Source organism: Trichosurus vulpecula, chromosome 6 (assembly GCF_011100635.1).
Source record: "Trichosurus vulpecula isolate mTriVul1 chromosome 6, mTriVul1.pri, whole genome shotgun sequence".
NCBI lineage: Eukaryota > Metazoa > Chordata > Mammalia > Diprotodontia > Phalangeridae > Trichosurus > Trichosurus vulpecula.
In genome coordinates, this window is record NC_050578.1 from 9,607,762 (window position 1) to 9,632,292 (window position 24,531).

Consider the following 24,531-nt stretch of genomic DNA (forward strand, 5'->3'; position numbering starts at 1 on the left):
GTCAGCTCTGCTACTGGCAGCTCCTGCTTCAGCTGTGGCTGTGGCTGTAACTGTAGCTGTAACTGTCGCTGTAACTGTCGCTGTAACTGTCGCTGTAACTGTCTCTGGCTCCAACCGGAAAAGGAAAAGAGGATCTTCAAGCTGTCCTCTCCCCTCTTATAGAGTTTTTGACATCATCAAGAACCGCCTGAACGACCAGGGCCGATTGGTTCTTGACTTGGCCCCTCCCCCTAGCATAGCCGTTAACACCTCCCCTCAGCCAGCCCCATGACTCATCACACAGGAAGTTGTCTGGTCCTGCCCCGGAAGAGCAAGCCACAGTGTCCAGAGGCTCAATGAGGTAAGCTGAGTCATTCAAAGAAAACAAAGGCCATTCTGGCTACACTGAGACCCTAAAGGGGCTTCTCCAAGTCTCTTAGCTTCCCTTATAACACCTCCTGACCATCTGATACTAAGTCTCTCAAATATCAAACAAGGGGTCTCCTTTTTGACTTCCCCACTTCCAAGTCCCCCTCAGTCTGTTCCATTACTCCCTCTAAAAGAAGTCCCTGATTTCAGAGGGAGCAACACCCAAGCTCATGTTCCTTTTTCAGTGTTTGAGCTAGCCCCAATTAAGAGAGATTATGCAAGGGCCGGACAAGAAACTGCTCTTTTAAGAATAGGTAATTAAGGTGGTACTTTCTTTTACTGTTTTCTCTTTTAGCACTTATTTAATCAAGTACCCTTGAAGAGTCTGGTCTTCTTTGTTTGATTGGATGAGGAGACTTTGATGACCACCTTGCCTCAAGGGAAAGCCTGATTTGCATGGGTTAGAGTCACATGTTTTTGACTCCTGAGGCCTTTAAGCCACATGGGTTTGAGTCACCATGTTGTGATGCCCTTTGACCCTGAACAGAATATATAAACCCAGAGGTCCGTATCTTCCCTTGGGGCTCTCACTCACTGGAAGGGTGGCATGTGACTTGAAGAGACTCTGGGAAGCTATTAATGGTCCCCTGCTTGTAAACCCAGATGTTGGGATTTTGTTCAACCCTGGTAACTATGCATTGAGATTTCAATCAGACAAAGTCTGTCTGTTGATGTTTGTAATTTCTATGTGTATTGGTTCTGAAGTTCTGGTTGCTGGCCTTTCCTCCTGAACTAAGTGTGTATCTATACCTATACCTATACCTATACCTATACCTATACCTATATCTATATCTATATCTATATCTATATCTATATCTATATCTATATCTATATCTATATCTATATCTATATCTATATCTATATCTATATCTATGTCTATATCTATGTATATGTACACATATGTTTGATTAAATTGAGATTGTTAACCCCTTAATGCTGCTTTACTTAGTAAAGCAGATCAAAAGAACCTGTGCTGGCAGCTCTTGTTGTTGGGGTTGTGTAGGTCTTTCACCCCCACAACAGCTGCTACCCAAACTGTTGCTAAGGCTCTAAGAAAGTATACAGAGGAGGCAAGATGGTAGAGTAAGAAGTAAGTTGCTCTCACTCTTCCTTTTATAGCTCTAAAAACCCACAAAATATCACTCCCAGAAAAACCCTGGAACAGCTGAGCCAGCAGAAAGATATGGTGTAGCAGTTTTGAAGCCTGAGAACCTTGAGAGATTAAAGGGAAAGGTCCCAATTGCTATGGTAGGAGAGCAGTACAGGATGGAAGGCATCCCAACAAGTCAGCAGGCAAGTATCAGTGCCAGGAAGATCCAAGTGCCTTGGCTCAGGCAGGGGAACTGGTAGAATTGATTGTAGAAAACCACCACCTGCCCCAAACTCCCCATGCTTCAGCATGTGTCCAAGAGAAACACACAGCTACAGGCAGGCAGGAGGCCGCCAGGAGCTAAATCTTCCAGTGTTTCAAAGCACCTGGGTGAGCAGGTATCCTCCAGGGGCCAGAACACATAATCTCTTGGGGGTGGGAGTTGATGACCCCAGCTTAGCCCCAGGTAAGCTGATAGACCCCTTCAGCATCCAGCTGCCAGCACCTGATGACTGAACACACAAAGCTAGGGACCAGGTCCCTGGCCCCCAGCAGAAGGAGCTTGGCTCAGTGCTTCTTGTGCTGAAGGAGGAAAGATCAATTTTAAAAGAAAGGAAATAGGCAAATCCCGTGAGCAAAAGGAAGGAATGGACAGTTACCATAGATTCTTACTATGGGGACAAGGAAGATCAAAACACAAATTCAGAAGATGACAACATTATGAATATACCAAATTCAAAACCACAAAGGGGAATATAAATTGGTCTCAAACCCAAAAAGCCTAATTGGAAGAACTCAAGAAGTATTTTCAAAGTCAAATAAGAGAGGTAGAAGACAACTTGGGAAAAGAAATGTTACTTAAAAAGTGGAATTGACCAAATGGAAAAGGAGGCACAAAAACTCACTAAAGAGAACAACGCCTTAAAAAGTAAAATGAGCCAAATGGAAAAAGAGTTATAAACTCTAATTGAAGAAAACAATTTATTAAGAATTAGAATCGGGTTATTCTGATTGGGTTTCCACAATACTCAAATTGTTTCTTTCTGGCTGCTTGCAGTATTTTCTCCTTGATCTGGGAGCTCTGGAATTGGAGAGTGGGGTGACAGAAGGGAGGGCTGACTGGGGAACAGGGCAACCAGAATATACGCCATCTTGGAGTGGGGGGGAGAGGGTATAAATGGGGAGAAAATTTGTAATTCAAACTCTTGTGAAAACCAATGCTGAAAACTAAATATGTTAAATAAATAAATTAAGTTTAAAAAGAATTAGAATCGGGCAATTGGAAGCCGATGACTCTATGAGATATCAAGAATCAATCAAACAAAATCATAACAATGAAAAAAAAATGTAAAATAGCTCACTGGAAAAAAACAAAACAAAACAAAACAACAACAACAACAAAACAGACCTGGAAAATAGATCCAGGAGAGATAATTTTAAAATTACTGGCCTACTTGAATGTGGCACTGAACAAAAGAGCCTGGAGAACATCTTACAAGAAATGCTCAAAGAAAACTGACCTGAGGTCCTAGAAATAGAAGGCAAAATAGTCATCAAAAGAATCCCACAATCACCTCCTGAAAGAGGTCACAAACTGAAAACACCAAGGAATATTGCTTAGAGTTTTCAATTTGGGTTCTCTTTCAGTGGGTGATCAGGGGATTCTTTTGATTACTATTATGCCCTCTGATTTTAGGACCTAGAGGAAGTTATTCTTAACGATTTCTTCGAAGATACTGTCCAGGCTCTTTTTTTCATCATGGATTTCTGGTAGACTAATAATTTTTAGATTATCTCTCCTGGATGAACTTTCCAGGTAAGTTGTTTTTCCAATCAGATATTTCATGTTTTCTTTTATTTCACTCTTTAGATTTTGTTTGACTGATTCTTGATGGCTCATAGATTCATTAGCTTCTACTTGTCCAATTCTAATTTTTAATGAGTTGTTTCCTTCATTTAGCTTCTCAACCTTCTTTCCCATTTGGTTAATTTTACTTTTCAAGGAATCATTATATCCAACTAGATTCTGAACCTCCTTAACCATTTCACTTCTCATAGGGACAGCTAAGTTGCACAGTGAGTAGGACACTGGCCCTAGAGTCAGGAGGACCTATGTTCAAATCTGTCCTCAGACACTTGACACACTTACTAACTGTGTGACCTTGGGAAAGTCACTTAACCCCAATTGCTCTGCCTTCCCCCCTACAAAAAATTGAAAAGATTTGTTATCGTCAGTGATATTTTTTTTCATTTTTCTTTTACCTCTTTAATTTGCTTTTTAAAATCCTCCTTGAGCTCTTCCAGAAATGCTTTTTGTGCTTGAGACCAGTTCACATTCCCTTTTGAGGTTTTAGATGTGAGTATAGTGTCAATGCTGTCCTATTCTGAATTGGTATCTTGATCTTCCCTGTCTCCATACAAAGAATCAAGAGTCTTTGGTTTTCTGGATTGCTTCTTTATGATGGCTGTCTTTTTTCCTGGCTTTTTAAAGTGGATCTCTCCTTCTGGGACCCAGGGGGCTCTGTTCCAAGTTTCTTGTGCTGGGAATTGTGGGCCTGGTTACTGGCTTTGTATGCTGTGGCCTCTGGCTTCATGAGGTGTGGGGGAGGGGTGCTCTGGCTGCTGAAAGTATCCTCTTCGCCCGGGCTGTGCGACAGCATGGGTAGTCTCTGTAGTTGTCTGGGCTGGTGTATGCCAATTCCCCTGGCTGTGCTAACACACCTCTGGGTTCCTGGTGTTGATGCTTCCTCACTCCATACCCCTGGGGCTCAGGAACTCCCGCTGTTTAGCTACTGAAGCCCCACTTCTAGCTCCTCTTTTTCAGAGTTTCTTCCAAGGGTGTGAGTGAGGAAGGGTGGGATGAGAGCCATTTCACCTGGTCATGATTGCTCCTGGAAATTCAAGAAGGCAATTTCAAACCTTTAGACTGTCAGCTACAAGCTTCAGGAGTAGTTGCTCTCACAGTGACAGGTGCACGACTGCTGTCTCCCATAGTTCCAACAGAGTTCCATCCTGGCTTGAGAGTCCTGGGGATTGCCACCAGTTTTGTGTGCCTGGCAGTCTTCCAGCCAAGTTAGCATGTTGGGTTCCTTAGTTACTCCTACTTTGTTGTGTTCTGGTGAAGTTCTGGTCTGGGAACTCACCCAGCCTATAGTCCTGCTGACCCTGTGGACTCTCTTGGCTTGGAAATCTCAAATCTGCTCAGATTCACCTGTTTAGATGTATCTGGCAAAATTTGTAAGAGAGCTCCAGTAACTTACTTTCTGCTTTCACAGTGCCATCTTGGCTCTGCCTCTCAAAAATCCTACTTACTTCTTAAGTCAAAAATTCTTCTTTCTTTTTTTTATTTTATTGCAGCCTTTGGCGCTACGATTTATTTCATTTTATTTTATTTTCTGGTTCACATTCTGGCCCAATCCTCTGAACCTCCCAAATGAGAAAACAATAAAAGGCAAATCTATTACCAACATATATGTTTGCATACAGTTATGCAAAATAACTGCTCACACTGGCCATGAACACTACCATCACTTCTAACATTGCCACAACAACATGATTTAGTTAGCATTCTGAGTCTATTGCCTTTTTATTTGGAGAGTTAGGAAGTCTTTCCTAACTTTCTCTCATGGAATGATTTCTAGAACCTTGCACAGACCTTCTATCTTATTCCTCTTATTCCTCTAATGTGGTCTTTTTTTGGATCCTGTTTATTGTGCACTTAGTTATCACAGTCAAACTTCAGATAATCTTGAGTAGTTTTTTCATCATTTTTTTAAAAAATGGAATAAGCTTAAGCCTTTGAAGAGAAGACTGATATGAGGCAGACAAGGTAAAAATGAATATCGAAGCCAGAAAATAAGCTGATATGAATCAAAAATCTGGAGAAAGAGATTTTTACAGAGTTCAGAAAGAAAAGAAAAAAAACAAATGATCCCATGGTTTGAAATTCTGCAAGTGAAATGAACTCAATATGATAGGATAGACTAAAAAATCAAAATTCGGTCACGTAATAGTTTAATTGAAATTATGACATTAATTTAAAAATTAAAATTATATAAAAAAGAATGATATGTAAGGAGTAAACATTATGATGATAGAACTGAAAACCTGAAACAAATGAGATGATCAGAGAACATCAACTTGCTTTCAGTGAGCTCAGGTAATTTTCTGATGAACTTCATCTCAGAGTACTATAACTGTGTTTTAGTTGGTGAAAGCAAGGTAATTGGGGTTAAGTGACTTGCCCAAGGTCACACAGCTATTAAGTATGTCAAGTATCTGAGGCTGGATTTCAACTCAAGTCCCCTCAAATCCAGGACTGCTGCTCTACTCACTGCATCACCTACCTGCCCAAAACCTATGAATTTTAAGACTCTAAAGTCTCTAAAATTTTTTTTCAGAATAGTATTTGAACAAATGTGGTATAGAATTTCAAAAATTAAGAAAAAAATGTATTCTTCTGATTATAGAGAAATGAATTCACTTGGGCTTATAAAATATAAAAAAACCCCTAGAATGCATTATTAAAGTTTATGAGGATGTCAAAAGGGATGCAGTGATGTATAGTAATAATAAAAATAATAACAATAGCAAGGGAGGCAGAGCCAAGATGGCAGCTGGAAAGCAGGGACTTGCTTAAGCTCTCCCCCAAATCCCTCCAAAAACCTGTAAAAAACAGCTCTGAGCAAATTTTACAGTGCTGGAACCCACAGAATAGCAAAGGGAAGAAGGTCTCCAGCCCAGGACAGCCTGGATGGACCCTGGGAATGGTCTATCACACTGTGCTGGAAGTGGAACACAGCTCAGCCTGGGTCACACCAGTACCAGCCAAACCAGGCATTGGGTGGAGCAGGCCTGAGTGCCATGAATCATTGAACTTTGGACGTTACCAGACTTCTCAACCCCAAAATGCAAAAGATCATGGAGCAGGTTAGTGGGAAAACTGCTGGATGAAGTTTGAGAGTGGTCTGGCCCAGCTCTGGGGGTGAAGGAGGTGGTGCAGATGTGGTGGGAGCAGTAGCAGGAAGCTCCTGTGGCTACTTCCAGAACTCCAGAATCAGCTGCTTCCCAAGTCTCTGGCTCATACAGTGGGAGGAATCAAGCAGAGGATCAGAGCGGGAGTGTGAGGAACTATTTGCTGGTGCACAGGCAGGTTCTCTTGCTGTGTCTTGCTTGGATCTGGGTTGCAGTCCTGGTTAGTGGCTCAAGGGAGGAGGAGCTCTGGTGTGGCAGAGCTTGAGGTGACAATGGAGTAGAAATAGCTTTGAAAAGAGCAGTGCAGCCTGTAAAGATTGGGACAAAGTACTCTCTACTCTACAAGCAGTCTTACCCTGACAAGAAGCTCATGCATCAAGTAGTAGGCTGGGAACATGAACAGGCAGCAAAAACAGACTCAGACTCAGTCTTAAGAATCTTTTTTGGTGACAAAGAAGATTAAAACATACAGCCAGAAGGAGTTAACAAAGTCAAAAAGCCTACATCAAAAGTCTCCAAGAAAAATGTGAATTGGTCTCAGGCCATGGAAGAGCTCAAAAAGGATTTGGAAAAGTAAGTAAGAGAAGAAGAGGAAAATTGGGAAGAGAAATGAGAGTGATTCAAGAAAATCTTGAAAAACAAGTCAATGACTTATAAAAAGAGACCCAAAAATACTGAAGAAAATAACACCTTAGACTAGCCCAGATGGAAAAAGAGATCTAAACAGCCAATGAGAAGAAGAACGCCTTGGAAGCATTAGCCACTTGGAAAAGGATGTCCAAAAAACCACTTAAGAAAATGCCACCTTAAAAATTAGATTGGGGCAAGTGGCGGCTAATGATTTTATGAGAAAGCAAGATATTATAAAAGAGAACCAAAAAGAAATGAAAAAAATAGAAGACAATGTGAAATATCTCATTGGAAAAACCACTGACCTGGAAAATAGGTCCAGGAGAGATAATTTAAAAATTATTAGACTACCTGATCTGTGATCAAAAAAAGAGCCCAGATATCATCTTTCAAGAAGTTACCAAGGAAAACTGCCCTGATATTCTACAACCAGAGAGTAAAATAGAAACTGAAGAAATCCACTGATCACCTCTTGAAAAAGATCAACAAATGAAAACTCCTAGGAATATTGTCACCAAATTCCAGAGTTCTGAGGTCAAGGAGAAAATATTGCAAGCAGCCAGAAAGAAACTATTTGAGTATTGTGGAAACAAAATCAGGATAACACAAGATCTAGCAGCTTCTACGCTAAGGGACTGAAGGGCTTGGAATATGATATTCCAGAGGTCAATGGAGCTAGGATTAAAATCAAGAATCACCTACCCAGCAAAACTGAGTATCATGCTCCAAGGCCAAATATGGATTTTAGATAAAATAGAGAACTTTCAAGCTTTCTCAATGAAAAGACCAGAGCTGAATAAAAAAAAAATTGACTCTCAAATACAAGAATGAAGAGAAACATGGAAAGGTAAACAAGAAAGAGAAATTGTAAGGGAGCTGCTAAAGTTGAACACTTTTGTTTACATTCCTACATGGAAAGATGATGTGTGTAATTCATGAGGCCTTTCTCAGTATTAGGGTTATTGAAGGGAAGATACATACATATATGTCTGTCTATCTATCTATCTATCTATCTATCTATCTATCTATCTGTCTGTCTGTCTATCTATCTATCTATCTTCACAGACAGAAGGCACAGGTTGAGTTGAATATGTTGGGATGATATATTAAAAAATAAAATAAAATTAAGGGTGAGAGAGGAATGTGTTGAGAGAGGGAAAAAGGGAGAAAAAGAATGGGGTAAATTATCTCACATAAAAGTGGCAAGAAAAAGCAGGTCTGTTGGAAGAGAAGAGGGGGCAGGGGAGGGGTGATGAGTGAATCTTGCTCTCATCAGATTTGAATTGAGGAGGGAATGACATACACACTCAATTGGGCATCTTACCCCACAGGAAAGTAGGGGGAAGAGGATAAAAACAGGTGATGATAGAAGGTAGGGCAGATGGGGGAGGAGCTTATAAAAAGAAACACTTTTGAAAAGGGACAGGGTCAACGAGGAAAATTGAATGAAGGGGGACAGGATAAGATGGAAGGAAATATAGTCAGTCTTTCACAACATGATTATTGTGGAAGTGTTTTGCGTAATGATACATGTGTGGCCTATGTTGAATTGCTTACCTTCTTAGGGAGATAAGAGGGGAGATAATTTGGAACTCAAAGTTTTAAAAGCAGATGCTCCAAAAAAAGTTGTTTTTTTTTTTTTGCATGCAACTGAGAAATAAGATATATAGGGAATGGGGCATAGAAATATATCCTGCCCTACAGGAATGTAAGGGGAAAATGGGTGGGGGCTAGTGGTGTGACAGAAGGCAGGGCTGACCGGGAAACAGAGCAATCAGAATATATGCCATCTTGGAGTGGGGGGAGCATAGAAATGGGGAGAAAATTTGTAACTCAAAATCTTGTGGAAATCAATGTTGAAAACTAAAATATTAAATGATAAAATGTGAACCCCCCCCAAAAATAGCTAAAATTTATCTAGCTCTTACCATGTGTCAGATACTGAGCTAAGCATTTTCCAATTATTATCTCATCTGATTTTCACAACAACCCTGGGAATTAGGTACTATTATTTTTTCCATTTTACAGATGAAGAAACTTGGGGAACTAGAGGTTAAGTGACTTGGCAAAGGTCATGTAGAGATTGTCTGAGATTTGAATTCGTATGTTCCTTACTCCAGGCCCAAGCCTCTATCAATACAACTTTCCTATATGAAACAGAATGTGTTCATTATTACAGTCATGCTGGGCTACTTTTCCTTTTTTTTAAAAAAATTAAGATTATTAAAGTATTAACTCAGTGGAAAATTCTAGAGATATTGTAAAACAGTGTCATCAAAGCATTTGTCCAAGTTTCTCAAGCTCTCTTTGGAGAAAAGTGGAGAAATCTTTGCTATACGATACAGCAATAAGGTGACTTCAGAATATTGTTTAATGTTTTTATACAAATGTAAAGGCATATTTCTATTGGAGAGCGCATGGAGCACTGGCTGTGGCCCTGGCTCATTCGCAAGATTTTTATCCTTGCCTTGGATGAAGATATCATTAACATTCTCATCAACTTTGAATAGGTCATGATGCTAGAGTGATTTGTTGGATGACACACTTTGGAATCCAAAGAGTTCTAGAAAGTTTGTAACAAGAGGTTGAATTTTTAAAAATAAAATAAAAGGGAGATATATAAAGTCTCACACTTGTATTAAAAAAATCAACCAAGTACAAGATTAGAGTCAGAGGAGGGAGAGAAGTTTGACTAGAATGGCATAATTGATGGAATATTGGACTTGGAAGTCAGAAGACAAAGGACAGAATCCCAAGTAAGATACTTAGGAATAGTACCATCTTAGGCCAATAAACTAATTGTTTAAATTGTTCTTCATCTGTAAAATGGGAATAATAACACTTCCATGTTCTAACTTACAAAATTGTGTGATCAAATTGGTTTGTTTTTTTTTAACAAATCTTATAGCATTTTATGAATACGACTTATCACCTGTCTTGAATCTCTTTGCTGTATGGAACTATAGGTGAGTGATCTCCCTTCAACAATACATATTAGCAATTCTTCTGCCATATACAGTCTTAGATAATTATCTGACATGCTGAGAAAGCTTGCATGAGTAGCCTAGGGTCTCACAGCTTAGGGTATGTCAGAAATAGTACTTAAAAACAAATCTCAAAGACTTTGGGCCAATTCTCTATCCATAATACAACATTGCCTCTGTGTTAATTCACTGAAATAGACTGCTTTATAGGTTGTCGAATCCCTGTCCCATGACATCTTTATATATAACTTTTTTCCCCAAATGATATTTCATACATTGGAAGTCTGACTCTTACTAGATACTGGAGCTATTATTTGCATATTGAATAAATAATGTAAAAGTACTGTGTAAAATACAAAATTATGTTAAATATGACCTGGAGAGGCAGCACAGCATTGTACAGAGAGCATGGGATTTGGAGTCAGAAGACCTGGAATCACATTTGGGTTTGCTTAATCTGACATTGACCAAATCATTTTAACATTTTAAAATCTCAATTTCCTGATCTTGGAAACTGGAATAACAGAAAACTTGTACGACTTGCATCTCAAGAGTAAATTACTATTATTACTGGCTCTTTTACTGATATAACAAAAATTTAAATCATTCAGAATCTGCATTGTATCTATTTGCTAATCCATTTCAGGATTCAGAAGAAATATACCCATCTTTCCATTAATCTGTGATCTCTTCTATGGTATATGGGTAGTCTATCTATAAGTTTGGTTCATAACCCAAATGTGCGTTCTCATTTTGTACAGTTCTCATCTATATCCACTCTTTGTAGAAGTTTACTCAATACATTAGAGGCCTTCCTCTTAAAAAAAGTGACTCTCAGTGTTCAATTTGAGATGGCCATCTCTTAAACCATGCACCAGTCATATGACCAGCCCAACCTATTTTCCTATTTTTACTATTTTTACTCAAAAGTTCTATCTTTGAATGTCATCATGAGTTTTTCAGGGATCTTAGAATATTCATTGGCGACACTTTGCTGGAAGCTATTAATGGCCTCAAATACTGTGTTTTATTCTACGGACTACCTACAGGTTCTCAAGGATACAGATAGGTATTGGGGAAAAGAGGAAGAAGAACTTCTGTTAACATGATAGAAAGAATTAAAACATCACGTCTTGAGTTTTGACTAAAGCCCAGGACTGATATTGGGAAGAAAAGGACAGTAGAGTTCAGTGGCAAAGTACTAACTGGCACTTAAAGTCTATTTTCCCAGATAGCTTTCCAGGACATATAATTGAAATAGCCCCTACCAAAGCATCTTGTAAGATTAGTTTATATTCATCTATATAAATTTTTAGAATTTTTTCAGGTCCACAGAGAATGTGACCAGTATACACTTGGAAATTTGTTGCAGACTGATGGGTCAACACCCCTGGTTTAAATTAAGCAGATCATCATCAGAACATATTTAGTTATGTGAGAAAGCAGTAAAATACCACTCCCTAGTAGAAAAGAGAGGGAAAGGCATTAGCTAGCACAGGAATACAGTGTCTTAGTGTGTCCTGGACCTTTACATACACATACATATACACATATATGTATATATATACATGCACACACACATAACACACAAACACATACACCCATATATATAATATACATATATATGTATATATATATATATATATATATATATATAATTGTGTCTGAGACTATGTATGTAGCATAGAAATATGACATACCCCTCTCTCCTAAAGTTTAAACTTTAAGACAGTCTCAGGAATTTGATCACACTTGTACAGAAACCTAGTAATGAGAAAGAACACAATATGCCTTGTCTATCATTTCACTTAGGAAAAATTTTAAAGAGTGAAATTGTTGTGTCCTTTTAAGAAAAATCTACTAAAATGTATTGGGGGATGATTTGAGATCCTCATCCTGACTCATTACTCCAGTAAATTCCCACCTCCAAATCGAGGTCTAACATATGGCATCTTTGTCACTTTCAAACTTGAATTATTTCTCTTTGAGTTCTTAAAAATAGCAGGTAAAATCAGGTAATGGCTATGCAGTCATATCTGCTGGTTAGTTAGGGATATTCACCACATGAAGGCCTGCTGATCTAGAAATGGTATGGTTATTTAGAAATGCTTTTGAGCCATTTCCCTCCTTGTTATTACTTTCTTACCTCCTATGGCCGGTGACATTCATTAGAGTGAATATATTAGAGTTGATTTTTTTAAATATAAAATGAAGGTCCAGGACACACTAAGACACTGCATTCCTGTGCCTTCTAATGTCTTTCTCTCTCTTTTCTGCTAGGGAGTGGTATTTTACTGCACTCTCACTTAATTAAAGAATATTTCTTAAATTGCTGCAGGAAACAGGGATCTCAGCTCTTATTCTTTAGAAGTTTCCCCCCAAAGATCAAGGAAAGTATCTTTTCCCAATATTGGTATCCTATAATTAAATCTTCCACTAAGCTTTTTCTTCTCCCAGATAAGTAATCATAAATTTTGATCTTTCTTTAGGCTCTATTTTTCCAGCCCTTTAATATTTTTTTTCTTCTACCACTTTGGACTTTCTCCAAATTTGTGACTAAAATAGTAGAATCAATAAATGTCCTTTAAGGAACTGTAATAAAAGAGGCTTACAGTTATTAAAGAGCTTGACCAAATCACATATTAGATTATTTTACTTCAGAACCACTGTAGTTGGATGGTCTTTTCTCTGTTTTATTCAAAATGGAGCATAACCTTACCCTTCTGAATGCTATGTTATAAAATTATCTTTATTTCTTTCTTTTAAAAGTGAAATCTACTACACTAAGCATAATAAAAGTACAGTGCATCCACCTCTGCCAGGAAAGTTCAGGCTCAGCAGTTTGATATGACACTAATTTACTTGTCAAGTGATTTATAAAGATTCACAAATTGTGGAACAATATGAGTGGATCTTACTTTTGTTGATTCAATTACAACTGATGTTTGAAAGACACTAAAAAAGATTTCAAATGGCTTGGGCAAGAATTAACTCTCTTAATGGAATATATCATAGCAATGTGCTCTGGAAAAATATAATGGAGACCATGTATCTGCCCTTTAGACTTCCAAGGTACCTGTAGGGTTTGGAGGTATCTCTTATCTAATGCCATCTGCTCAAGCCCCACCCATCCCCAGAAATGTTTCCTCTACTTTTAGGTCCCAATGTTTAGCACCCCAGGTTATTTTAACCATTTAGCATAAATCAACTTTTACAAAAGGTTATTTATTTCAAATACAGAATGAGGACAAAGGTAGATTTTATTTTAATACCCGAGGATACATTCTCCCCTATCCCACTTTGTTTACTAATGACACTAGGCTTACTCTTTAGTATAGTTTATATGTGGCATTAGTTCTATTAAGTTCATTCAACATTGACTAGTTCTCATTTCCACTGCTGGACTGGGTGCCAAGTCATTTTTTTGCTCCTGGAGGTTTCCATGCTGAGTACGCTACAAAACGCCAAAATTATCAGGCCCAAACACCAAAATGCTCACTCTCCTGATCTTTTGAACCTTAAAACTTTGGAGCCTCCAATCCCTCATCCTAAAACAGAAAATAGTGACTAAGGACCATAGGGTCATGTTCTCCTTGGTGTGGAAGATTCAAAGCCTCTCTCCTTACAGTACTTGTTATTCAGTAATTTCAGTCATGTATGACCCTTTCTGAGCCTGTTTGGGGGTTCCTTAGCAAAGCTACTGAAATGGTTTGCCATTTCCTTCTTCAGGCTCATTTTACAGATGAGGAAACTGAAGCAAACAAGGTTAAGTGACTTGCCCAGGATCACGTAGCTAGTAAGTATCTGAGGTTAGATTTGAACTAAAAAGAAGAATCTTTCTGACTCCAAGTCCAGCACTCTATCTACACTGCCACTTAACTGCACCACTGCCCCTTTATAGAACTGTCTCTCACCAAATGTCACAAGCAAAGGAGTCCAAAAGAACAGCATAAGAAAAATGGCTGAGGAAAATTAAAGTCTTTCTGAAGGAATCTCCAGGTCCATCTATACAGCTAAGAATGAGTGTGTGGTGGGAGGGGGAGGGGGAAGTAGGATTTATCCTAACAATTTGGTTAATAGACCTGATCCACAGAATTTCTACAAATACTCCACCATTCCTTCAAGCAGTTCCATTATGCATCATCACAACACTCCCGCAATTAGGCTCCATACATTCTCCACATGTGCTAGTCTCTGTTTCAGTATGAACGCTTTCTCAGCAATGAAAAAAAAAACCCATTGGCCCAGGTTGCAAATGCTTTTGAGGAAGGTGCAAGCTGGAAAAAAGAATAATGTATTGAATGGGGGTTAGGTATGCTTTATTAACATATGGCTTAAAAGCCAAACATTGTCCAAACATGAGAAGATTCAACTGATCAAGGCAAATGATTTAGGCTATAACTTATGTCTAGAACCTGTAGAAATCAATGCTGATCAAGGCAACTTTTTGGGACTTGGAAATCCCAATTAATCTACAGATCCACTTTAGGTAGAGGTATATTTGAAGTCAGAAATATTACTTTTAAAGTGATAAAACAGAGACTATATTTTCATCCTCAGTGTTGTACAAGTACGCAAGTATTTTAAAATGGTTTTCATCTATTTACATATTCATCCATTCATCCACTCACTTGCTAAATTAAATTGAGTTGATTAATCTTGAGGATCAATAATATTCCATCATATTCATATGTTATAAAAAGTTTCATTGACTGATAATTTTTTGTCATGTGACCACTCTTTATTTTGGGTTTGGGGCAGCCCTGAAGCCCTGCACCTACTCCCCAACCCACCCAGAGAGGAGGGGAGGGGGCCTAAAAGACATGGGGTATGGGAGAAGGCACTAGATATCAAATGAACCCCATGGGGGCAGAATGTGATGGCACTTGGCTGAGATGTTAAAACATGTAACTTGTGTTTGCAGGGGTTTAGGAGTAGTGGCAGCCATGTTATAGGATGTGGTATGTTTACAGGGCTTGTGGGTGAAGCTTGGGAGGACAGCGCATTAGACCATAAGTATTTCTAAGGACAATACATGTGGCTGGTATGTTAGGGCATGTGATATGTTTACAGGTCTGCTGGGGGGCAGAAGCATGTGGTTGTTTGGCATGATCTGGATCTGGGAGGTGGGATTGGGGATGAGCAGGGAGCAGGGGCTCCTCAGTGGTGGCCATGTTTGTATAGTTGGTGGTAGGAGGGGTGAGGCAAGGGCAACACTCAGTGTCTGGTGGTGCCTGTATTGGGATGAGAACAACAGAAATGCAGGGGAGTGGGAGGGCAGCTTCCTGGCAATCTCTGTCCTGGGTAGTATGGAGGGGGGTTAATGAGCAGTCGGGTAGACAGACACATGGGCCTCAGAAGTACATGGTCAGTTGCAGCCACTTTTGAATGTTCACCTGGATCTGACCCTTGTCATCCTTGTACAGAGACATAAAGGCATGGAAAATGGCATCTAGAAGCACGAGTGAAGTTGTCAAAACTCATATTCCCGTCCTGGTCAGAGTATTGCTGAATCATTATCTGGCACAACTCTGGGCTGAGCTGAAAACCTGCAGCCTAAAAGGCTCCTGGTAGCTCATTGCTGCCAATGGTCCCTGAGCAGTCTAGGTCTTACTGTTTGTAGATGTCCTGCCATTTCTTTATGTTGTTCCAAAGGTACTTAAACTCCTCAAAGCCAAGTTTGCCAGTGGTATCACTATTCATGACAGCCACCATGTTCCAACAGGGATCGAAGCCAAAACTGCCAATCTTCAGGTGAGGGTGTCAAGTCACTAACTTGTTCAAGATGTTCTTGAGTTCAGAGGCACTGACTTCCAAAGCATCTCCTACCAGATGGACCTCATCACTCTCACTGGCTTTGATGTTGGAGAAATGGGATCAACAGGGTGGGGCCTCTGGGTTGTAACTGGGGGCAGCTTCTCTGATGGCCCTGATCATGTCGCCTAGCAAGCCCATGCCGAGCAGCCCCGCTATGATATTGCCAGTGCCTCTACCACGGTTGCCTCCTCTGAGCAGTGCCCCCAAAAGCTCTGCCTGTGACCCCCAATGCTACTGCTGCCTTTGCCCTTCCAACCTGGACTGAATGAACCTGGAAGATGTCTCTGGGACACTGATATTGGCTGGGGCCTCAATTTCCCCAGCCTTGGCCTCAGTTTCCCCAGCTCCGGCCTGGCTTCCTGCCCCACTCTTTCTGCTCCACTCCTGGATTTGTGGATACCAACTTTGCTTCCAATCTCTGCCATTACAAAAAGAAATATGCCGCTACAAGTATTTTGTGCACATTAACTTTTGGGGAAATATGTCTAGCAATGGTATCATGGTGTCAAAGATTATGTAGTTTAGTGTCTATTTGGTTATAAACTCACATTATTTTCCAAATAGATTAATTCACAGCTCTATCAATAGTGCATTAGCGGAGGGGGGGGAGGGGAAAGGGGGAGGAAAGCCAAGATGGCTGTGTGAAAACAGTGTCTTACCAGAGATCTCTCACAAGTTCTGTCAGATTCCTATAAGATCAAAATACCAATTTGGAAGAGGATAACATTGACACTATACCCACATCTGATACCTCCAAAGGGAATGTGAACTGGTCTCAAGCCCAAAAAGCATTACTGGAAGAGCTAAAGGAGGATTTTAAAAACCAAATTAGGGAGGTAAAAGAAAAAAATGGAAAAAATGGAAAAAAAATCCACTGACAAAATCAAGCCCCTAAAGAATAAGATTGGTGAAATGGCTATGGGCATTCAGAATCTAAATGGAGAAAATGACACCCTGAGAGGTAAAATCAACCAATTGGAAAAGGAGACTCAAAGGCAAAATGAAGACAGTAACTCATTAAAAATTAGAGTTGAGCAAGTGGAAGCTTATGACTTTATGAGGCATCAAGAAGCAGTAAAACAAAATGTAAAGAATGGAAAAATAGAAAAAAAATGTGAAATATATGATTGGGAAAACAACTTACCTGGAAAATAGATCCAGGAGAGGCAATTTACAAATTATTAGTGTACAGGAAATACATGATGAAAAAAAGAGCCTTGACAGTATATTCGAAGAAATTATCACAGACAACTGCCCAGAGGTCCTAGAGCCAGAGGGGAAAATAGTCATTGAAAGAATCCTCCTCCCTGAAAGAGATCCGAAACTGAAAACACCAAGAAATATTATAGCCAAATTTCAGAATTACAAAGTCAAGGAGAAAAAACTGCAAGCAAACAAAAAGAAACAATTCAAATATCGTAGAACTACAGTCATCATCACGCAGCATTTCTCAGATTCTACATTAAAAGACAAGAGAAATTGGAATATGATATTCTGAAGGGCAAAGGAGCTGGGACTATAACAAAGGATCAACTACCCAGCAAAATTAAGCATAATTTTTCAGGCAAGGAGATGAACATTCAATGAAATAAGGGAATTCCAGACCTTCCTAATGAAAAGGCCAGAACTCAATGGAAAATTTGATCTTCAAATACAAAACTCAAGAGAGACATTAAAAGTAAACTGAGGGAAAACCCCCACAAACCTTATTAATAAATAACGGCAAATTATTTGCATCTTTATATAGGATTATACCATCTTATGTATGACATATATACATATATATTCATGTATGTATACATATATGTGTCAATCTTGAGAATAGTCCAGCTATTATTACAATTGAAAGGGACACACATAGATTGTGAATGTCTGTATAAAATGACTGATATAAAGATATAAAATATAACTAAGAGATGTAAAGGGAGGTTTATGGGAGAAGAGGTAAGGAGGTAGTACAAAATGGTAAATTACACCAAATGAAGAGGCACAAAAACACATTTTAGTAAAGGCAAAGAACAGAGGGAGAAGAGCAATATTTGAGCTTTACTGTCATCTGATCTGGTTCAAGAAGTGAATAACATACCCTGATAAGTATAGAAATCTAACTTGTCCTATAGGTAGTAGGAGGGGAAAGGGGGAAAATAGGGAGGGGGGTGGTCAGAAGGGAGGGGAGAAGTAGCAAATGGGAAACAGTAAAATGAGGGAAGGGAATAAAGAGGGAGGGTAAACTGAGGAAGGCCACTGTCAAAAGCAAAACTTTGTTGAGGAGTGGAAGGTGAAAGGGAGAAATAAAAGCATAAAAGGGGAGAAATAGGATGGAGAAAAAGACACAGATAGAAATCATAACTGTTAATGTGAATGGATTGAACTCTCCCATAAAACAGAAGCAGATAGCTGAATGGATTAAAAACCATAATCCTACAATATGCTGTTTGGGAGAGACACATTAAAACAGGGGGATACACACAGGGTAAAGGTAAAAGGCTGGAGTAAAATATATTGCCCTTCAGCTAAAGTAAAAAAAAAAGCAGGTGTAGCAATCCTAATCTCAGACAAAGCAGAAGTAAAGATAGATTTAATTAAAAGAGATAAGGAAGGACGTCCTTCTAAAAGGCACCATAAAAAATGAAACAATATCATTGTTTAACATATATGCACCAAGTGGTATGGCATGCAAATTCTTAAAGGAGAGGTTAAGGGAATTATAGGAAGAAATACAAAGCAAAACTATAATATTGGGAGACCTCAACCTCCCCCTTTCTGAACTTGATAAATCTAGCCTCCAAATAAATAAGAAAGAAGTTAAGGAGGTAAACAGAACTTTAGAAAAGGCAGATATGATAGACCTCTGGAGAAAATTGAATGGGGATAAAAAAAGAATATACTTTCTTCTCAGTGGTACATGGCACATACTCAAAAACTGACCATGTATTAAGGCATAAAAACCTCACAATCCAGTGTAGAATGGCAGAAGTATTCAAAGTATACTTTTCAGATCACAATGCAATAAAAATTATTTGTGATAAAGAACCATGGAAAAATAAACTCAAAATTAATTGGAAACTAAATAATCTAATTCTAAAGAATGAGTGGGCCAAAGAACAAATCTGAGAAATAATTAATAACTTCTTCATGAGAATGACAATAATGGTGAAACTTATGGGATGCAGCAAAAACAGAAAAGGACCCATATGTACAACAATATTTATAGTGGCTCTTTTTGTGGTAGCTAAGAATTGGAAATCAAAGGGAAGCCCATCAATTGGGGAATGGCTGAACAATCTGTGGCATATGGAGGTAATGGAATAGTATTGTGCTATAAGAAATGGGGATGATACAGACTTCATAACAACCTGGAAAACCTACATGACATAATGCTGAGTGAGCAGAGCAGAGCCAGGAGAACATTATACACATCCACAGATATATGGATTCTGTGAGGGCTAACCTTGATGGACTTTGCTCTTTTCAGCAACACAAAGTGCAAAGACAACTCCAAAGGACTCACGATGGGGAATACTCTCTATGTCCAGAGAAAGAACTATGAAGTATGAATGCAAATTGAGGCACACTTTATGCTTGCCTTTTTCCCTTTTTTTCTCTTTTTTTTGTTTTTGGGTTGTTTTATTTTTTTTTGTTCTGTTTCTTCTTTCTCAAGATTCATTCCATTGGTCATAATTTTTCTCCACAACTTGACTAGTGTGTAAATTAATTCAATGCGAAGTTATACGTGGAAGATATATGGGATTCCATGCTGTCTTGTGGAGGGAGGGCAGGAGGGAGTGAAGAAAATCTGGAACTCAAAATTATATAGAACCAAGTGTTGTAAACTAAAAATAAAAAAAAATTGTGCATTAGTATAATTGTATGACCACAAACCCTCCAACAGTTGACATTTTTCTTTCTATTTTTGTCATCTTTTACAATCTTGTGCACATAAGGCAAACCCTCATAGTTGTTGTAATGTGCATGTCTCTTATTATTAGTGATTTGGTGCAGTGATCTTGGTAGCTTACATTTCTCCTTTTGAAACCCCCTGTTTCTATCCTCTGACTGTTCATCTTTTGGGGAATGGATCTTTTTCTTAAATGTTTGAATCAATTCACTATGGATACTGAGCATTTAGAAATTGAGCCTTTAATGGAGAAATTTGCTGCTATTTTCCTCTTAGTAAACTGTTTTACTGCTAATTTTAACTGGATTAAAAGTGTTTGTGTAAAAGCTTTTCAATTTTATCGAGTCAAAATTATCCATCTTACAGATATTTGCTCATTTCTATCCCTTGAGTCTTCAAGCACTCTCCTGCTATTCATAGTTATGAATGGTATCTCCCTTCCTTCTTTAATTTTTGTAGAACCATTTACACTTTTCATGTGTATATCCTGAGCTTTTTGTACCATTTGGTGTAAAATTATGTTCTAAACCTAATTTTTTAAATATTGATTTCCAGTTTTTCTTTTTTTTTTAAACAGGAAATCATTTCCCCAGTGTCATTTTTCTAACTCTATGCCACTATGTTTGACAGCTTTTAGGTGCTATTTGGTTTTTTTTTGTTAAATCACTCATGTTTTTTCTCATTATTTTTTAAACTAATGCCAAGTAGACTTGATATTCACTGCTTTATAATATAGTTTGAGATCTGGTAAAACAGAAGTGAACACAAGGTTCACTTCATTTAAATTTTTGACTGGGTCATGGTAATATAACATACATGACAGTACTGTGTCTAAGTTAAATTGTAAATTTAGTGCCATGAAAAGAAAAATACCAAAAATTATTTTATAAAACTAAATGAAAATATAATAAAAGTCATCTAAAGGATTTTTAGATAAGAATTTCAAGGGAAATAACAAAAATATATTATTACCATTTCTTAATTTTTTTCTTACCTATTTTTCTCTCAATGTGCCATCTGCAAAGCACTGGAATAAAGACAAAAACCTTGTTAAGTTATAATTCTTTGCTAATTTCTTCCTTTAAGCTTGAATTTCCAATAGCTAAAGCAGTAGAGGGAAAACTTTGAAGGTCTTTCCAAATTGGAAAGACATTATGTGTAGAACTACTAATGATCAGTTATCAGACTGTGCAGTTGGAGCCTGGCAAGTTTATTCCCTCCTAGGGGTTTATCAGGATATAGGTAGCCCCAAAGCTGCTGCCACTGAGTTTTTCAGATGATGTCAGTGTTCCCACTGGACCACTTATCAGTAGGAAAGAGGGTCCAGACTGACAGTATAATCTTTGCTCCCTATTCAGGTCATTGTTATTGATGATAACAACAATAACAATAATCTCTAAAAGGAAGTAGAAATGAATTTAGAGTTAGGCGATGGGAGTTCATGTTAATTATATCTCCAGTGAATATTTCTAGGCCTCGTTTTTTTCAGATATTAAATGAGGCTATTGAAATAGCTGATCTCTCATATACCTAGAAATTCCACCTCTGTGGTCCTAAAATTTGATGAGTGAACAAAGACTATCTATTAAAAGCTATCAAGAGGTGACATTCTGTATGGGTAGAGAGAGAATCTAAACCAACTAAGTTATAAAATCTTGAAACATTGAAGGAAGACTAAATAATAAGTCATTCATTTTCATTTTCTGCATTCTTTCTTTAAAAAAATTATATAATAAAACAAACATTTCCATAATATAATACAATAAAAAGGTGATTGTACATAAAACTGCAAATTTATGATGCACAACTTGCTATTCCTTTCAAATATACAATATAAACATGATGAAAAATTATTTTTTTACCTTTTTCTTCCCTCCTTCCTCCCCCCAACCCTAACATGGCTACCATTAGACACAAATAGGTATATATGAGTGTGTATATATGTATATATGTATGTATGTGTATATAGGTATTTATATGTATGGATGTATGTTTTGTGTGTATATATTTGTATATATGTATACATACATACACATATACATGCATATATTCCTACATATGTACACATGCATATACATATATTCATACAAGCATATATACATACACATAAATATATGTATACATGCATACATACATGCATGGATGCACACTTACATGTGCATACATATATGCATATGCATGCATACATATACACAAATGCATAGATAAATATAGACATATATACACATATGCATATGCATATACATATACACACATGCATGTGTGTATATGTATACATACATACATACATATATCCTTCCTCTTGATTCAGATTATATTTTTCTTCATTAAGTCCTTTATAGTTAATTTGGGTATTTATAATAGTCAAAATAACTTGTGAGTTAAAGTCATCCTTTTTGTTTTTATTTTTATTTTTTGTTTACAACATTTGGTTCCACAAGTTTTTGAGTTCCAAATTTCCTGTCCCTCCCTCTCCTCCCCACTTTCCTCCAAGGTGGCATGTAAACTAATACCTTCCCTTTGAACTTATTTACATAATAGTCCAAATGTAAAGGTCTATCATATCTACCTTTTCTAAAATTCTATTTACCTGCCTAACTTCTTTCTTGTTTTTTTTTTTTTGAGGTTAGATTAATCAGTTTCATAGAGGGATAGATTGAGGTCCCACACTAGTATAATTTTGCTGTCTTTTTATTCCTATAAGTCCCTTAACTTCTCCTCTAAGAGTGTGTATGCTATACTGCTTGGTGCATATATGTTAAGTAATGATATTACTTCATTGTCTATGGTGCTTTTTTAACAGGATATAGTTTCTTGCTTTTCTCTTTTAATTAGATCTCTCTTTGCTTTTGCTTTGTCTGGGATTAGGATTGCTATCGCTGCTTTTTTTTTTTCTTTACTTCAGCTGAATCATAATATATTCTACTCCAGCTCTTTACCTTTTTCCTATGTATCCCCACATTTCAAATGTGTTTCTTGTAAACAACATATTGTAGGATTTTGGTTTTTAACATATACTGCTCTCTGCCTCCTTTTTATGGGACAGTTCAACCCATTCACATTCAAAGTTGTGATTACCATTTGTGTTTTTTTTCTCCATCCTATTTTTCCCCCTGTTTATGCTTTTATTTCTTGCTTCTCCCTTCAATCAAAGGAATTTTGCCTTTGACTACTGCCTTTCTCAATTTTCCCTCTTTGTTGACACCACTCCACACTACTCCCTTATCTTACACTTTTCCCCTTGCTACTTTTCCCTCCCTTCCAACCCCCCGGCCCCACCCTGTTCTTTGCCCTTTCCTCTCCTACTGCCTGTAGGACAAATTTGATTTCGATACTTGTCAGATTATGTTATTTCCTCCTTCAACCAAATCCAATGAGAGCAAAGCTCAAACACTGCTCTTCTTCCTCCCTTTTTTCCCTCTGCTAAAATGTTTTTTTTGCCTCTTCATGTGATTTAATTTACCCTTTTCAACCTCCTCCTTACTTCTTATCCCAGAATAATCCCTTTGTACACCTTAATTAGGATTTTCTTCATCACATCAGCCATTTCATACTGACACCCTCAACCTGTGTATATCACTTTTAATTGTTGTAATAACTGTACCATTCTCAAGACTGACATATATATATATATATATATATATATATATTTATAACATATATAAAACAATATAATCCTATATAATGTTGTAAAAAATTTGCCTTTATTGTATAACAAAGTCCCCTCCCCATTTGCCTTTTATGTCTCTCTTGAGTTTTGCATTTGAAGATCAAATTTCCCATTGAGCTCTGGCCTTTTCATCAGGAAGGTCTGAAATTCCCTTATTTCATTGAATGTCCATCGTCTTGCCTGAAAATTTGTGCTCAATTTTGCTATGTAGTTGATCCTTGCTTGTAGTCAAAGCTCCTTTGCCTTTGTGAACATCATAGAAGTTGCAAGATCTGGTGTGATTTTGACTGTACTTCTACATTATTTGAATTGTTTCTTTCTGGGTGCTTGCAATAATTTCTCCTTGACCTGATAATTCTGGAATTTGAATATAATAGTCCTTGGAATTTTCGATTCATTGTTTCTTTCGGGGGGATTGGTGGATTCTTTCGATGACTATTTTATCCTCTTGTTCTAGGACCTTGGGGAAGTTTTCTTTTAAGATTTCTTGGAAGAAAACATACAGGTTCTTTTTTTAATCATGGCTTTCTGGTAGACCAATAATTCTTAGATTATCTCTCCCGGATCTGTTTTCCATGTTACAGGTGTTTCTAGTGAGATATTTTACATTTTCTTCCATTCTTTTCATTCTTTAGATCTTGTTTGACTGATTCTTAATGCTTCATAGAGTCATTAGCTCCCACCTGCCCAATTCTAATTTGTAACAAGTCGTTTTCTTCACTTAGCTTCTGTTCTTATCAGTGATTTTTTTTTGCATTTTTTTTTACCTCTCTTATTTTGCTTTTAAAATCCTGCTTGAGCTCTTCCAAGAATGCCTTTTGGGTTTGAGACCCAGTTCTCATTTCCTTTTGACTTTTCAGATGTGGGTATAGTGTCAATGCTTTCCTCTTCTGAATTGGTATTTTGATCTTCGCTGCCTCCATAAAAAACAAAACAAAAAAAAAAAACAAAAAAAAATAGACATTGGTTTTCTGGATTGTATCTTCCTGGTGTTTTTCTTTTTCCTGGCTTTTAAAATGGATCTCTGCTTGTGGGGCACAGAGGCCTCTTTCCCACCCTT

General features: G+C 37.7%; 1 pseudogene; it reads right to left on the reverse strand.

The window, feature by feature from the left end:
• Positions 1-15,440: 15,440 nt before the first annotated feature.
• LOC118853307 lies at positions 15,441-16,041 on the reverse strand (annotated as a pseudogene).
• Positions 16,042-24,531: the final 8,490 nt, after the last annotated feature.